Source organism: Leuresthes tenuis, unplaced genomic scaffold, assembly GCF_036924035.1.
Source record: "Leuresthes tenuis unplaced genomic scaffold, fLeuTen1.0.hap1 SCAF_7, whole genome shotgun sequence".
NCBI classification, from domain to species: Eukaryota; Metazoa; Chordata; class Actinopteri; order Atheriniformes; family Atherinopsidae; genus Leuresthes; species Leuresthes tenuis.
Genome location: NW_027325361.1, coordinates 24,372,854 through 24,391,370, shown reverse-complemented (window position 1 = coordinate 24,391,370; position 18,517 = coordinate 24,372,854). Strand labels below are relative to the sequence as shown.

The 18,517-nt window shown below is 38.8% G+C and overlaps 1 protein-coding gene across 1 annotated transcript in view; it reads left to right on the top strand.

Moving 5' to 3' along the window:
- Nucleotides 1-10,966: 10,966 nt before the first annotated feature.
- The window catches only part of LOC140312312 (uncharacterized), a 177,824-nt gene continuing 170,273 nt past the window's right edge, over nucleotides 10,967-18,517 (top strand). The window contains exon 1 of the mRNA XM_072390090.1: nucleotides 10,967-10,979. The gene's annotated coding sequence lies outside the window, so the exon portion shown is untranslated. The remainder of the gene's footprint in view (nucleotides 10,980-18,517) is intronic.

Below are 18,517 nucleotides of genomic sequence, written 5' to 3'. Positions count from 1 at the left end.
AAATTTTTAAAGGCTAAATTTATGGTACTTGCCAGTCAAAAATGAATGAATGAATAAAAGAATGAGGCCATATCTTTGTCTACGGATGGAGTTGATATTGAAAGAGTAGTAGAAGTTTAGTTTATGTGTGTAGTAATGAATTATAAATGAACTTAAGTAAAGAAAAGGTTGTCTGAGAATGTCTTTATTTTTTGCCAAAGTTATACGTATGCAAGATTTAGTTACTGTGTTGAAATGTGTTGCAGCAAATTTCTAAGTAATTTACAGCAGCTGTTTCCTTTACAGACAAGAGCTGTGAGACTGTTTCTTAATGTGTACTCAGTAGTGCGCACTAACAGTCTTTAAAGTCAAAAATATTGAAAGTGGTAAATTTAATTGTGTTTTACTTTGATATTTATGTACAGAGCAAAAAATTAAATATTACCAGATACTCTTTATAACCAACTGCTAGCAGACAAATAGCTATTTGCTTGTATTAAACTGTCTGCCAAACAATTTCTAGAGATGTCTTTCAGTTTTGGAAAGTGTTCATAAAGGAAAAAGACCGGATTATATGGTGTTGATGAATAGAATATTTTTTTGTGACACTCAATTATGTGAACTATCGAGTCCTCCTCCCCAAAACGACCCTATGGGTCATTTACTCATGCAGGCAGAAACGACTTGTAATTACATTCAAAGACGATGCGAACTCTAGTGGTCATAAGATCACCTGCATGTGGAATGTATAAACCCTGAAATTTATGCGCAAAGCTGACCAGGGTTTAGGGAGATTTTAGCCATTTCTTTCACACATCTATTGCTTCAGGCTAATTTCTCTTTTGACAGTCTCGCTGTTACCATGCTAGCACTTCCAATGAGCCATGTTTTTTTTTGTGTGAGCAATTCTAAAGACACTTGCCAAACTAACACCAAATGATAACAACTAGAATTAGACAAGCTGCACTTGAGCTTTGGATCCAGGTTTAAAGCAGGCCAAAACATGTCTGTGTAAGGATTACTTTAACAATCATTAAGAAGGTTTTCGCATACTTTTAATTGTCTGTGGCTACAGACAGTTCCCTTTGGTTCACTGGCTGAGTGCTGTTTGTTTCTGCATATGACTACAGGGTTCGTGAGGTTATTGATCATGTCGACCACAAATTATTCCAGGCGTGAAAGTGCTGCTGTTGGTGTCTGACTTCACCTGTTCTCACGTGTATCACTAACATGTCTATAAAGGTAGATATTCACAGCAGTCCAAGGTTAAAGCATGGTTGTAGTTGCTTTCAGCAAGGAATACCTACAAAGGCAGATGAAACAGATTACTGTCACTGAAGAAACCTCAGTCATTCATGGCCTTCACATCAATCGCAGTGGAACCAGAGACTGGCCCCGCTGAGCATCTGAATAAAAGAAAAACATGCTGCAGATGATGTCATCATAACCTCAAGATTATACTGAAAAGATGGTTACTGGATATTTCTTTAAAGGTTTTGTGTGATGTGATACATCCTTTATACAACAATGCCAGCGAGTCCTATTGAAAAAGTGGGTCAATGGAGCTATTTTTAGTAGCCATTGCACACCCCTTTTTGCAAACAAGCAAATGCAAAAATTCCAGATGAAACGGTACCCAGCTACGCTGAACAAATATTTGGGGGGGAAATCAAGGAGTTCAGCTTGCCGGTAAATGGGGTAAGCTATTTATCTGGTTTCAAACCTCACCTCCCTGCAGAGATGAGAAGCTGTGTGAGGGCATGAAATGACTGGGAAGGGGGCGGCTTTGCCTCCCGGATTGACTTTGATAAACTGGGGGACTTGTAAGATTTTTTGGGGTTCTCTGTTCTAAAGTGGGCTTCTGTTTCATCATCTCCAAGTCCCGATGCTGCGCGTGGCTACCTTGTTGTAATTCCTCCTCATTTTCTCGGTTTCTCGCTCATATTGCCTTTCTTCTCCCAAAGACATCATTTGAAAAGGAATTGTTTTCTGCCTTCTCCTCTGTTGAAAGTGACACAGTGGGCGACGATGAGAAGGAAGCGTACCAGAGACGGCGTCCTCACATGCACCTACCTGGTTTAATGTTCCGCAACTAGTGCGAGCAAAAGTTTGTCAACTAACAGAGCATGAAGTGGCATGTGTTGAAACTAAAATCTGAGATATGCAGAGAAGCCTCATGTTCTGCAAGAAGCCAGGGAATGAACAATAAAAATTAGACAGGGCCTTTTCCTAGATCACACACTATTAATGAAGGCGGTGTAACAGTGAATTAATGCGTCTTTAAATCAGACTCAATAAATCACAAAGAGGCCTGTGCACTGCCCCAACAAACAGGCATGAGAATGTCAGTGAAGCAGAAAGGCATTTTGCGGCCGAGCAGAAAATGTACTGTATTCCTACAGGCATTGCATGACAAATCTGTGAACTCCTACTAAATAGTAGGAATTCTTGAATGGCTGTTTCACCTCGAGCAAACCTACGACAAAGGACACATAAGCATTGTAAATTAAATTATGGCTCATTTCAGCCTTCAACTGAAGTTTCCTGTTCACATCAAATTTATATAAAATGCTGTTGATGTCTAAAGGAAGCGGTGCCACTTTGTATGCAGGCATTTCCATGAACATTTTTCCCAGGGGGTTCATGTAATGGCTGGTGACACCTCAATGCCATGGGAAAAATGTAAAGCTGTTTATTACCAAAGGGGAAATCTCTGCTGCATCCCAACCCAGAGGCCAACCCCCTTCATCCTTCCAGTGAAAGTGATGGAGTTCGTGTTTCCTGGAAACCCCATTTATATGTCTCACACAGTGAAACTCCCATGATGCAGATTCTTGTAAAGTTCTGCTGTAGTGCTCTTGTTTGTTTGGAAAAAACAAAAGCCAAAGACAAGTTTGGGAAAAAAGTTTAATGAGGTTGTGTAATACAAAGCTAAAAATATGCTGCCTTGCTCAAAGGCAGCAGTTAAGAGTAAATGTGTTGCTTGCCACCCTGAATTAATAATCTCCAATCTTGCTGTCATCCTCCTGACATGAGTCCACCATATACAGGCAGTCATTTTTCTGGCTACGTTTCAGTGCAAGTCTCGCTCAGAGCTCAAGGCGTGTGTGCTCCTCGTGTATCAGAAACATCACAATTCCTGATGAATTATACGATATCGGATCGTTGCTTCCTGCAGATTGGCAGGGCCAAGTAGGAGCAGTCAGCACGTCCAGGGTGATGGTGTTTGTCACAGAGAAACAGTTTGGATTGGTGATGACATGTGCCAGGAGGCCTTGTCTGTTTTACAATCAGAGGTGATGAGAGAGAGATGAGACAGAATCAGGCTGGCATGAGACTCGGGAAAGAGAGCAAAGGCGATTGACAATACAGATATAAACTGGAACAATGATGAGGCGTTCTATCAGTCTTAATGCATCTCCTGTCAAATAGTTGATAAGAACAAGTCGTCTTGTGAGTTTTTATACATGATAATCACGTTGTAATTACCCATGTATGACATGAATCTGCTCTGTGGTGCCTCTCTGCTTGTTCCACTGCTGTCAGATCATCACTGGAACAACACTGCCACTTAGTGGCTGAATTATCTCTCCCTCTGGACAGCACTCAATCCAAAATTGGCTTCATTTCACTCAGACAGCTCTTAGCCCTGTGTGATATTTGCAACATAACTACACTATCATAATCGATTGAGGTGCAGCAGCATGGGGGGAACAGGCTTTGCATGCTCAAATCTAGGGCACAGGGAAGAATAGGGCATAGGGGTTTATGATTTCATACCATCCTATTTGTTATTACCCAAGTGATATTTACACCACCTCACACCACCAATGTCTGTGGAGCTTAATGTTAGTTTCTAACTTTGCTATTTCCAGCTTAGCCATGGTTTTATTTCAGCCTCAGGGGCTATACATATATTTGAAGTAAAGTTTCTGTACTTCTATGAATCTCACTCAGTGAATCAGCCTCCATTTCACTCTGACATTTCACTGTCCTTTTTTTTGTTGTTGTTTTGCTGCAAAATATCTTCATCATCCAGTTTTTCATGCAGCAGTGTTTTTTCAAATCCAGGGTTGTTTACATGCAGGCGAAAACACTGACAATCTTACAGGTGAGCAAGTGAAAATACAAAATATAGATAATATAGCAATGAAAATAAAAGAGTTAGCAACATTTTTATATAAAGATGTAAACAGAATTAATAAAAATGATGGATGAGATTAAAATTGAAAATGTTTCATACTCATAAGCTGTGTTCTTGAACTGCTCTTCTGAAAATTGAATGTTTAGGTCCTCTGAATGATTCCCACATCGCTGCAGTGCAAAGCAGCTCGATATAGTAGAAGCTGCTGTGTTTTATAAGCCAAACTGCATGGAAACATGGTGAGGAAAGTTCCACTCTGGTCTTACACGTTATCATTCTCTTTAACAGGAGCCATTTTCCAGGCTGCAGATGAGGGAATGAGGAAACCCATTTTATAGTGCTATTGCATTTTATGGTGGAAATGATTGTACAATCGTTTATAGTTTATACTGCTCTACACTAGTTTAGATTATCTGCTGGCTAACTTTCTCAAGCTGCCCTTTCTTTTGTTATAAACATTAAATGCTGTGTCAGTCCGACCGAATCCGAACTTTTAAAATACGTGTAAACGTGTTGGTCCGACCAAATTTATCGGACATTGAGCTTCTCAAATACTTTTTGTTCCTTTTTTCAGACAGCTAAATGCGTCCAAAATTGTGACTGAAAAGCAGTTCATTAAGAAAATGTGTCAACATTCCAGACTGCCACTCAGCTCTAATAAAATCCTGATCTTATATAACCACAGCAAGCAGGCTCTCTTGCACAGAGAGGGGAAAGTGGAGCAGCAGAAACATGTCACTATTATCTTTCTCTCAGAGTAATCAGCATACATATAAATAGAGCCAAAATCACAGAAAGATGTTGTCTTTAACTTTAGTGAACTGAGGTTTAGTCCGATGACCCTGTGCATGAAAAAGCAGGGTTTTATTAGAGCAGAACAGAGGCCGGTAACGCATTTAATGGGATCATGGATGAACATGTTGTCTTAATGTGCCTTAATGAGTCTAAATTTCACACTCATTCCACTGTTTGATAACAGAACCTGAAAAGTGTGTGAATGAGAACTGCTTTATTAAGAATTCAGAAGTATTAAGACACTGTATGTGTGAACAGAGAGTCGGAGAGAAGCAAACAGACGTACAGGGCTGGCACAAAGCTGAACACAAATGTAACTTGGTGATGACATGATTATGTTCTTTCACAGATTAGTGATCTAGCAACTTTTAACTACTTTTTTTTTAGCATACTTTAGTTACATTCAATCAGAATTAGTCTCGGTTAGTTTTAGGGTTATCAACACTGTGCTGCTGCAACTGAGTGTTGTGGCAAAACATGAAATAGTCATGTAAATCTAATTTATTTTTCAACACAGACATCATTTTCGTGCAACAGAACACGAAAATAACAGTTTTTTGTGTCACAGTTAGTACTGTAGGTGTCAAAGTCCATAACTGGAGGTCAGAAAGGTTGGAGGATGGTGCAAACGCAACTGGCAAAAGGGAATCAAGATAGTCTAGTCCTGACAACTAACCCTTCAAGTGACTTTATTTTGAAATGTAGTTTTTGCATTCACTTGGTGTTTCATTATCATTGCGGTTAATACCTAACCTTAACCAAGCAGTTATGGTCAGGAAAATATCATGGTTTGTATTAAAAAAATCACCCTGTAATTATGTATCGGATCAAAATTGCCTTTTCCTGTATTCCTGGCTACTAACTCATGCCCCCTCAGTTGAAACATAATCGAACCACACGTCTTATGATATATCACTTTGAAAATAATGACGAATGGCACAAAAGAAAATCTAGATTTCAACGTCGTCAGCCCAAATACACAGTTTTCTGTTACGTTTCATGTTTTTCCCTAAGACCGGGCTGGCTGCTGCCACGTTGTGCAGTTCGCTCATTTGAGATGCTAACAAGCTCTGTCCCTATCTGGCAAAAAGGCTTTGCATCAGAAGTTTGTTTGATTGTTTGCTTATACAGAACATTCATGTGAAAGTACACCCTTTTACAATACTACAGTTTTTGACTAGTGTATTCCAAGGTGCACTGAGCTTTAGTTTTACATGCAAAATCCTAACCCCAAATGTGAGTCTATGAACCAGGTGAAACTTTGTCTTTGGTCTGGACTGAGAAGGTCAGGGCCTTGAACCTTTTAATGACAGACAGCTACCATTCTGATTTATGTGTAATATCACTTTCAGGTTTGCAAGGCACCAAACAGGGTCTCCTGAAACTCTCCATTATTGACCTAAAAAGTCCTCGTGAACCATATCTGAAAGGTCAGGAGTCGGCTTGCTGGTCTTACCGGACAAGGTCAAGTGAAACAGTTGTCTGCAGTCATCTTGAAGTGAAGCCTCCAGGCGGTAAACGCTGTGGTCAGCTTGTGGTCAGTATGTGCAGCTCTCCCACACCACATCATTGTCAGCTCAAGACAACATACAGTGGTCCTCACATGCACTTTACTGTCTGACAGAGTTAGATACAGTTCAACTGAAATGCTGAAGTTAAAATCACATTAGATTAATAAAGTGGTTATGATGGTTAAAAAAATGTTAAATACTTTGGACATAAAAGTAAATGTTCTTATTTACAGTTGCACTAATAATAAAGCAGCTTTGTTTTTGGTTAATCTGTATTTAAAAATTTATAAAGAGCCTCACATCAACTCATTTTCTGTGCTAAATGAAATTGCAGTTTTCAGTAAAGCTGGAATAAAACACTGACGGTCTGGAGTTTTCTAGCTCATCAGGCTTCTGCTGAGTTAATGAACCCTCATGGCCCATCTCCCATGCTCTGATCTGAGCATTACTCAGGGGCTAAACGGGGGGAAAAGAAGCTGACACTATCACTGCGCCTCAGCAAGCCGCTGCACACTCATATGGATCATGACTCTGGAACTTGCAGGGTCACAGAGGTCTACACAACATCTGATATCTCAGTAAAGTTAAATAAGCCATCTGTGTGATATGGATTAGAAAAAGGAGAAGGAACGGAACCACATTTGGACATAAATAAATTACTTCCAATCACCAACAACATTAAACATGAAGGGTCGATGCCCTCTTGATTTGTTTTTTTAGTGTTGATTTGAGCTAAAGTTAAACGATACTTTGGCAAAAGACTATTAGGCCTAGATTTAAAGAATCTTCATAGGTTTTCAGAAGGGAAAAAACAGGAAAATTATGGTGAAATATGATTTCAATTTATCATGTCAATATTACATGTACAAAAATATATATGAGCAAACAGGAAGAGGCTTAGACACAAGCACACATTGATTTAGTGCATTCCCCAACATCCTTTAAAAATAGTTTGATATTAGCATGACTGCCAGCTTCTCTAAAGCTCACTTAATGGCATGTTACATGGAGCCATGTTTCCAACCACCTATGAGTAAATTTATTTTGCATGGAAGTCACCCTGATTCAAAGACATTTTTAAATTTACCTGCATTGGATTTTTGATACGAGCAAAATGAGACAAGATGCAGCTCACTGTTGGAGCTCTTTTAATAACATCATCTCGATGGATACTTTTCCTCTACTCCGTTTTAATGGCACCTACTTGAGAAAACTGAAACTTTAAATCCAGACCAGGACATGACCTATAAAAGCTGTTTCTTCATATGTATATTTTTTCTTTACCAAGTGTCCTTCATTCACAACACCTTGATCTCATTGTAAATTCAGGTCTGTTATAATAATGTAGAGGTTCTCCATCTCTTCAGCTTAATGCGGGGCAGGTAATGTTTGTGGTATTCTTAAGAGCGTTTAAAAGTTGCATGGTGTGACTAAAAAACACGAAAGCCATTTTCACGCCAGACTGGTGTACTGAAATGTTCTCATGATGTTCTGAAGCAGTAGCATGTGAGAACACCAATGCTCCTTCACTCCAGACTTCTTGATTTTCCTCCCAGTCCCTTTGTAAAATATATGAAATATAAATTTATATTTTACATAAAATATAATAACATCACTGGCTGAGGCAGTGTATGAATTTCACCAAATGATCTGGAGTATTTACTGCCACTGTGAGACTGAGCAAGTGTGTGAGCTGGTGGGAGTTTGTCCTTTCTGTTGACCTGTATGCTGTTCTCTGCTCTCTGTCCGCTATTGAGGATATGTACAAATGCATACAGCACACATATCAAGTCCTCATATGTAAGGAGAAAACAGTGATTTTCAGTGTAATTTCTGAATCGCATTTCCCACACTCCTGCCTTCGCATTTCGAGGAGTGTGCATCTCCTGCAGAAAGCCTCCTGCTGTGACGTGCCTGTGTGAAAAATGGCTGTAGAAAGAGTCATGTAAACAAATTGTCAGCCCTTTCTCCTGAAAACAGTTTCATGCTTTAAAATCAAAACAGTGAGCCTAAAGAAGCTGAAGTGCACCACAGACCCGAGGGAGACTTAATTCTGCTGATGATAAGGGCAGTAGTGGGAGTAGAGGTTAAAGGTTGTTGGGGGTTGAAATTAAATAGTTAATCTTTTAGAAAAAGTAAAAATAACGATAATAAAAAAAACAGCCATCCATTTTCATTTCCTGCTTAATCCAATTCAGGGTTGCAGAGAAGCTTGTCCCAGCTGCCATCTGGCAAGAGGCAGGGTACACCCCGCCAGTCCATCATACAGAACAACGAGACAAACAACTTTGCATGCTAACACACACTCCTAAGGTCGGTTTAGAATCACTATTTACCTAACATGTATTTATTTGGACAATAGGAGGAAGCCCGAGTGCCCACAGAGAACCCACGTGTGCACAGCCAGAACATGCAAACCCCACACAGGAAGACTGAAGATCCAAGATCCAAACCGGGAAACTTGTTGCTGTGAAGTGACAGTGCTAACCCCGGCATCGCTGTGCAGTCCTGAAGTAAACTAACCCTGTTCATATTAATCACATAATTCAGCATTTGAGAACCTCTATAGCCTATTTTGATGAAATGTTTAAATTAAATCATCCTCCCCTATTATATAATCCTTCCCAACCAGCTTCTCAGTTAAGAAGAAGTACATTAATGAGAAAACAAGTGCTCAGCTGGGAGGCCATAGCTATGTTACCAACTATGAGCACAGAGTCGGTTGACTGACTGCTGGAGCATTTCAACTTGAAAATTTTTAATGTAATGGAAGCTGTTGAACTGATAAGAATCAAGAGCACCTTGAGCAAACAGAAAACACCATAGAGAAACATCTCTACGGTCAAAAACCTGAAAAGAGAATGCAGAAAAGCTGAATGTAAGTGGAGGAAAACAAAGCTTCAGATTCACTATGAGCTGTACAAACAAAGCCTGCGTAGTTATAACAATGAGCTGTGCAAGGCCAGACAGCTGCATTTATCTGAAATGATTAAAAAGAATGCCAACAATTCTCCAACTCCGTTTGCTATGATTGGAAAAAACTCACAAATCCTCCTAAACAGTTAAACCCAGACCTCCTCTCCACTGAGAAATGCAACAAATTTGCCAACTTTTTTAGCCAAAAAATCAAAACAATTAGACAAAACATTCATTGCCTTCTGAAGTCAACAGCTTGCACTCTGGACATAATGCCAACTGACTTTTTAAAAACTGTTTTTACCTCAGTAGAAAGTGATCTCCTACAAATAGTTAACAGCTCACTGGCATCAGGCATCAGTCACAAAGAAAGCTGCCATTAAGCCACTCCTGAAGAAGAGAACTCTTGACCTCTCTGTGATGAACAAGTACAGACCTGTCTCTAATCTCTCTTTTATATCCAAGATCACTGAGAAAGTTGTATTGAACCAGCCCAACGACTTTATGAATTAAAGTGAAATCTTCATAACATTCAATCCTGCTTCCGAGATCATCACAGCACTGAAACAGCTCTGGTCAAAGTGTTAAACGAGATCAGGTTGAAAACTGAATCTGGTTATGTTTCAGTCCTACTTCTGTTGGATCTCAGCGCTGTGCACAGAATCCTGTTGCACAGGCTGAAAAACTGGGTTGGACTTTCTGGAGCGGTCCTTAAAGGGGAACTCCGGTATTTTTAAGACTTGACCTTATTTCTGGCATTAAATACGTTTATCTACTCACCGAGGACAGTTTGGCGAAAGTCGGCGTCCTTCGGAAGCTATTTAGATAACTCACGATCGGTGTATATCCATATAACGGAGTGAACGGGGCAATCAATGCAGCCTCTAAATAAGGCATTATCTGTCTTTATTTCACCAATACTTTAAGACGAATGAATGAACGAACGTGTACTATAGCTCTGTTAGCTCATAGGTGTTGTTATGAAGCTACTTGCGGCTATAGGAGACCTAATGGAGGGATTTTTACACAGGCACTCTACTGGGACGACTACACACACCTCAACATTTTTTCCTTATGTGTAGAACCAAAGATAGCCTGACAGGGAGAGGAGGTGGTAAAGACCTCTTTAATGGAAGTGAAGTGCTAGTAATGTGTCCTTCCAAGATAGCTTAGCAGTTCCAGAACCAGCCGGACTGAGGTTCGGCCAGAAGAAGACGACTCCAGAGTGGTGTCGGGACTGGACTGGATGAGCTACATTACAGTTTATTATTATTTTTGTTATTGTTTGAGTATTTTTGATTTTCTGTATTGTACATGGTACAAAACTGTGATTTATTGAGTCATTCCTTTGATATTAGTTGTGTATTAATTTTATGTTTATCATTAACTAATCACACATATGTCCATTGCCATTTGTGTCAGTCAACTGTTCGGAACGCGACCTTTAGAACTAAAAGAGTAATTAAGTGGTCGGTCGCCAAGTGGGGGTGGGGCCATTGGAGAATTTTCCCGTAAATAAGAACATGAGTTACGTAAGTAGCAGCTGACGGGTTTTTCGCTTCTATGCACTGCAAACAGTGGACAAAATTTAAATGATGATTGTTCATTCGATATTATTGGTACGAAATTATGAGCTTTTACAGTGTCTAATTTGTTGATTCGAGGTGTAAAACTCACACTTTATAAGTTCTTCAGTCATTTTATCATTCATTCATTTTATTATTCATTCATTATTAGTGTGATTTCATAGTTTTAGTATTTCTTTTACGACACGCATATATTCCCTTTTGCAATACTTCAATTTAGTCGGTAGATTCTTTTTTATTCTGTATGATAGATATCAGCAGATATGTTTCAAGTGATCATTGTTTGGATTATTAGAATAATTTTGTTAAAAAAAATGTTCTGAAGGTATCTGCGCATTGAGTTGACAGTCAGTTGAATAATGAAGGTTGAACTATTCTGGGAAAGCAGTTCTGTTCCCAGCATCATGATGAGCACTCCTGATTTAGTAGGTTTAGCTAGTTTTGCTTATTTTTGTGTTATTTCTTTCTTTTTATAAATCACTAATAAGTGATTTCAGGGGGAATTATGTGGGAGAGCAAAGCTTTCACTCTGCTCCACATATTGTACCTTGACTCTCGATCCACATATTGCACGAATAACATGTTGTTGAGGTCAGAATGAACACTGTCTAGATAATAACGAAGACGCAGTAGCGTCCTCAGACAGCAGGCGTCAAATAGAGATTGGGTTTGGGCCACGTACACACTGAATGATATAGAAAGGTATAAAGAGATGTCACAAAACTGAGGTCATTGGGAATTTCCGTGTATGCTGAAATGTACATGTCTCTGTGACGGTCTGTTCAATAAATTCCCCATAAGAGGCTGACACGACGAGTCCGACTACTCTTTTCTTCACAACAGTCTCTGTCACCAGATAACTGCAGCCCAGCAGACGTACTGTGTCAGTGTCTGGAGGAAATAAACCTGGATGAGGGAGAATTTTTCTACAATTAAATGAAGACAAAACTGAGGTCATTCTGTTTGGAAGCAAAGAGAAGATGGGTCAGCACTGGTAAATATCTTGAGACTTGGGCCTTTACAATCACTAACCAAGTTCATAAACTTGGAGTGTTGATAGACTCAGATCTGACTTTCAGCAGCCACATCAAAGCTGTCACCAAGGTAGCTTTTTACCAACTCAGAAACATCAACAGAATTAAAGGTTTTCTCTCCCAAAAAGACCAGGAGAAACTCATCCATGCATTCATCTCCAGTAGACTCGATTACTGTAATGGTCTTTTAACTGGACTTCCCAAAAAGAGCATGAAACAGCTGCAGTTCATCCAGAACACTGCTGCTAGAGTTTTAACCAGGACTAAGAGATCTGAACACATCACATTAGTTTTAAAATCTTTACACTGGCTTCCAGTCAGTCACAGAATAGATTTTAAAAGCCTACTGATGGTTTATAAATCCCAGAACGGTTTGGGCCCAAAATACATCTGTGATATGTTCAGAGAATATCAACCCAGCAGAGCTCTTAGGTCCAAGGACTCAGGTCAGCTGCTTCAGTCCAGAGTCCAGACTAAACACGGAGAAGCAGCATTTAGCTGTTATGCTGCAAACAAGTGGAACAAACTGCCAGTGGAGATTAAACTGTCACCAAATGTAGACATTTTTAAATCCAGGTCAAAAACATTTCTTTTCTCATGTGTCTATGCATGAAATCTGCACGGTATCTTTTAACTTCTCAAGACTGTTGCTTATTTTTAATCGTTTGATTTAATTTGAATTATTTTACTTCTTTCTCTTTATATTCTTTTATGTATTTTTAATGCTTCTTCCACTCCCCGCTTTAATGCTTTTTTTATGTAAAGCACTTTAAATTGTTTTGTACATGAAATGTGCTATACAAATAAATGTGACTTGACTTGACTATATGCCTTAGATATTGTTTACTTGAAATTGATGTAAATTATTGTCCTATTGGGAACAAAAGCCTTCCAGTTTATATCCAAAAATTTGAAATGACCAGAAAAATTTTACAAATAATGGTTGACTCACATGCCTGCTTGTACTCATGTACTCTTCTGGATAAATGGTTGGAACAGCATTAGTCTTCCAAATTAGTTAAGCTGCTAAACGCATGTGTTTTTTGATCAAATTTGTTACATTCATTCCATCCTCAAAATAAAGACTACAGACCTATGTCCCCTGTGTAATTTTTGATGGGCCACTGCAATCAAACTAAATTATTGTAGTTTACCATATCTGGTTATGGCTTGAAGGCTTATAGAATCGGATTGCTTGCCATCACAGTCATGAACAGAAGGTGTTGGGTCATTTCTGAAACAAGAACACAGCAAGTAATCCCTCCACCTAGCTTGTGCAAACCTTTCCTAGTAGCTTGCTAGCTCCTTATTTGATCTGTTCCCCACAGTACATGCAAATTAGCTGGACAGCCCCATCCAGCAAATAGTTTGGTTCCTCCAGTGTTCTACATACATATGGACTGTCTCACCTCACCTTTCTGAAACTGCAGATGGTGTTCTAAGCAGAAATCCTCAGCCATAGCACTGTTGCTGACTTGGCTGCTTTATGGATATGTTAACTAGATTAAAAACTTGATTTTTAGAGAAAGAGGAAATTGACAACTGCATCAAAAAAGAATTGTGATTTTCCCCTTGTTTGAGCTGCTGCATCAGATCAGGATCGGTGGGAGTATATGGGGATATATGAAAAGATTTTATTTTGATTTATATTGTTGAGTTTATATTTTTTACTGTCATAGTAAAAAGAAAGTTCTAAGATTTTATGTGTCAGGTCATAATGACAGTCATCTGGTCCTGATCAGGTCTTAGAATTAGGTAAATACAGTCTCAGATAAACAGCATATGTCATATTACACCATGCCAATATTCATTTATTTAAAGAAAAAGAAGAAAAACTAAGCCAAAATACAGAAGCAGTGTGTGAAAAACTAAGTACACCCCATGATTCAGTAGCTTGTTGAACCACCTTTAGCAGGTAAATGTAGTAATCTATCTATATCAGTCTCTTACATTTCTGTGGTGGAATTTTGGCCCACTATTCTTTACAACATTTGTTCCAGATTACTGAAGCTTAGGACTCGTTTTGCACATCTCAGTAAAGTTAAAGGTTCTGCCACAATATTACAACCAGGTTAAACTCTGGATTCTGACTGAACAGTTGCAACACCGCTTTAATTTTTCTACCAGTCATCCTGTTGTAGGTTTGATGATGTGTTTGGGATCATTGTCCTGTTGAATTAAGCCAAGCTTTAGCTGTGGGACAGTTGGCCTCACATTTGACTCTAGAATACTTTGGTGTCCAGAGGAGTTCATGGTGGACTCAATGACTGCAAGCTGTCCAGGTCCTGTGGCTGCAGAACAAGCCCAGATCATCAGCCCTCCACCACTGTGCCTTACAGTTAGTAGTTTGCAGTTTGTCTTGATATGCTGTGTTTGGCTTTCACCAAACTTGGGGCTGTGCGTTATGACCAAACATCTGTACTTTGATGTTGTCTGTCCAGAGGACATTGTTCCAGAAGTCTTGTGGTTTGTTCAACTTTGCAAACCTCCTTTAGGAAGAAGAGGCTTTTTCCTGCAGCCCTGCCCTTCCCAACTTCTTCTAATTGTACTGTCATGAACTTTAAAGTGTAACATGCTAACTGAGGTCTGTAGAGTCTGAGATGTAACAACTGGGTTTTTGTCATTTCTCTGAGCATTGCACAATCTGACCTTGGAGTAAACTTGCTGGAACGCCCACTCCTGGGAAGATTGGCAGCTGTCGTTGTCGAACGATGGACTCCAAGTTGTTTGGAAATGGCTTTATACATCCTCCCTGGATTGAGGGTGTATATAGAACAATTGTTTCTTTAAAATACTTGCTGATGTTTTTCCTCCTTGGCATTGTGTTAACACACACCTCAATGGTCTATATTGGCAAAATAAAGTGCATTTGATTAGCAGCAGCTGGCTGCAACTTATCTTCTTAGTTCCTATGGAAGCTGTGAGGGTGGACTTCAAACAGTGATTCAGTATCTTGGTTTTTCTTTGATAAATAATGACACAGTGTAATATGTAATGTGTTGTTTTTCATCTGATATTGTAAGACCTTGTAAGGACCAGATTTTTTTTCTTTTTTTCTTTCTTTTTTCCTTTTTTCCCCCCATTGCAGTTATAACCACAGAGCATAACTGCATTTGTTATATCTGCAGTTGGTTCTTGACATGACCACACCACAGGAAACACATACTAAACCATGAAATGATATTAATTTACTTGAGAACATTGAATGCACTTAGTTAAAAGCAGAACATATGCCTCACTACTCATCCTGCCTTGATGTTGCACTACATACAGTTCTGTTACACCTAAAACATTCACCAGAATTATAACATGTATTATTCAACCTATTATTAATTCATGGTCTGTTCCAGCTCTGATAAACATGTATGTCTTTGGAGAGCCACGAAAAAACGGTGGGGAGAGGCTGAGTCAGAAACTTAAGAAGATGTATCGTGCCGAAGCGCAAACTGAGATGAACACAACAGTGAACACTTCCAGATATGCTGTGTTGATTACTTGGCCTAGATACAACATTTCAGATTACTCTTATCTGCATTCCTCCGGATGATGTGACACATCGTAGGGCAAAAGGTTCTTAAGTTCACTGGTTTACAAAAAGCACACACTGAAATTGCATGACATATGTCCTTGAAATTACCACCGGGCCTGTGATATATTTATGTTCCTCTTTCAGTTTGCAGTTATCAAAACCTAAGCTAGAATGAATTAAAACTGAACAATGGTACGGAGATTTCGAGATTTAATGGAGCGTTTTAAGGAATTCTTGCACCTGTGCTTCCTTTGGAGCAGTATTTTAAGAAAATTCTTTTTTTAACCCATCACTGAAGCAAAGGGCGTTTGGATTTATTGGAAGTAATTACTTGACAGCTGACCAAAAATATATTCATTTGAAAAAACAACAACAACAAAATAAACAAATGAGATGTTGACTGAAAGCCACTAACCAGTCACACAATACTAAAGAGCATCTCAGCCTGCAGTCTGTGGGAGTAGCTAAGCAGCCGTACCGGAATGATGCTTTAAGAAATCTGTCTACATGCTGTTGACAGCTGAAAATTATCAATGGATAGGTTTAAAACTCCCAACAACACCCCTGACAGAGTTGTGATTGAGAATGAGTGGCCTTAACAGTATGGTCTGTCAGAAAGCATTAGCACACATACAGACTGATGTTTAAATGGTGATGCTATTCGAGGATTTGTGGGTGGAAAACGTCTTCGCTTTCAGTGATCTGGTTCATCCCACAATTGCTTGATTGTGTTATTGTTCAGCTAAATCATCAATGCTGTTTACTGGTATTTTAGGAAAATCTCAAGATGAGAATAATCACTAAAGCAAGGGAGTTTTAAGCAAGCTAAATCTATCACTAGTAAAATAAACAGTATGTTACAAAAGGCTTTAGTCTACAAATCTCTTTGGTTCAGTTAGATTTGTGCCTGTATGGCTTAAAATATAACCCGAGGCAACAACTCCTCAGTTTTAATCTTGTGATTGAAATCAACTGTAAGCACTGACTGGTTCAGTTCCAGTTCTGGTTGTCCTGCAGAGAAAACTGGACGAGTAAATACAAAAGAAGAAGTGACAGGTCTAAAAAACTATTTAGAGCAGATGAATGATATCTAAAAGTGATGTGCTTAAAAAATAGGAAAAAATTCAGCAAAGACTAGTGACAAATCTTCCCCCAGAGCCCTGACCTCAACATTCTTTAAGTAGTGTGAGATCGTTGAGAACAAAAGACAACTAGAATCGAGAATAGAATTGAGAACAAAAGACAACTAGAATCCAAAGAACTCTGGTATGTCCTTCAAGAAGCCTGGAGAACTGAAGACTACTTAAAGAAAGTTTAAGAAATCTTGACTAAGAATGTTCAGGTTCTGTTGAAGAATTAAGGTGGCCAAACCAAATATTTGACTTTCGAGCTCATGAGAATTTTACACTCTGTTGTTGTCTTACATACTGTATTTCCATTTATGTTTGAACAGGTTTCAATAAACTGCTCCACCTATTTCCAGTTTTCCTGGCAATATGTAGATCAATGAAGAAAGGCTCAAGATGTTTACAGTTCAGTTCAGCAGCTCCTGCACAATTTAGTGTGAAGGACTCTAAAGAAGACTGAAAATATTTCAAGTGATTCATTTTTCATGAATAGCAGATGAAAAAGGATGGAGAATAATATTTCTAGACTTCTTTCTTATGAGTCCTTATTTCCGACTGGAGTCAGTAATTGTAATCCATGCTGGCGAAGAGGTCTTAAAAGGTGAGTGTGGCCGAGTGGCTTGATTATGTTGGTAGTGGTGATGGTTGGTGGACTGAGGCGTTGGAGGAGGCAGGCAGGATGGACATTGAGCAGGCAGGTAAGTTTCCAGGTAGGTGGCAGGAGAGAATGGCAGGGAATCTAGACAGAAGAAACTGGTTCCTAAAACTGAGAATCATTCAGGATCAACAGACTGGAGTTTCTTGGCCTAATCTTTTATCCCACTTGTGAAAACAGTGATCTGGCAAAGAGTGCTGAACAACTGCCTTGATGAGTAGATGGCTTGTCGCTGTGCGGGGAAAACCTGCTGGAGAAGATTCAAATCACGCCTACATTCACACTCTCACCCGCACACCCACAGACAATGAGATAAATAAACACACACCAGGGAGGGAGAAAAATTACACAACGCAGAAGACAAAGACCTGGACCCAGTGACTCATGACTGAATTAGCTTTTCAATTTCTATCTAAAGAATTACTAATTATCACTTACTAAACTGGTGCATAAACTAGAGTTTGAAAGTTAATTTCTTGAAATAATAAAATAGTTACAACTAGTTTTACTCTCCATTTTTATAAGGAATTTCCAGGTGTTATATTCTTGATAATCACAAGTTTTTAAACTGACAACTATTGGAAAAGTGAAGTTGCTCCAAGCTGATCTTTTCTGCATCTTTTAGCGATTATTATTTTTACAAAATTTTTGTAAAATGAACATTTTATCTTGAACTGCAAGTCTGTATTTATAGACAAAATGTTTAAATCTTGGAGGGCGAGCAAGAATTTAAAGTTACCCAAAAACTAAACAAAATGGTGTTATAGTTTCAGCCACAACATTAAAATCCCTTGAATAGTGTTGCATTTTGCCCATCTTGTCAGGACAGCTAAAGACTTAAATGCCATAGGGCAGGCTTTCCGTTCAAAGTGAAACCAAAAGTATTCCAAAAACTTTGATGAGGCTGCTGCTTATGCTTAATTGATCTCTTGATTTCAATAAATGTCTGTTGAACAAAGGTTCAAATGAATCAACAAATTACAGATTTAAGTTCATCATTGTGTGTTAGAAAATTTAACAACTTCCCTAGAAATGAAGTTCGTACCAACAAAACCAGAACATCTAGTTTTTAGTACACACACAATAGTCCATAAACATGATTACATATAAAACTGTTGGAAAATATTTCAGCTGTGCTGTTTGACTCAGATCAAAAGAAATCGTTTAACTGGACTACATCATTTTACAAACATTTGCTTTCACCTAATTGTCAAAAGACTACAACCTTATGCTTAATGGAT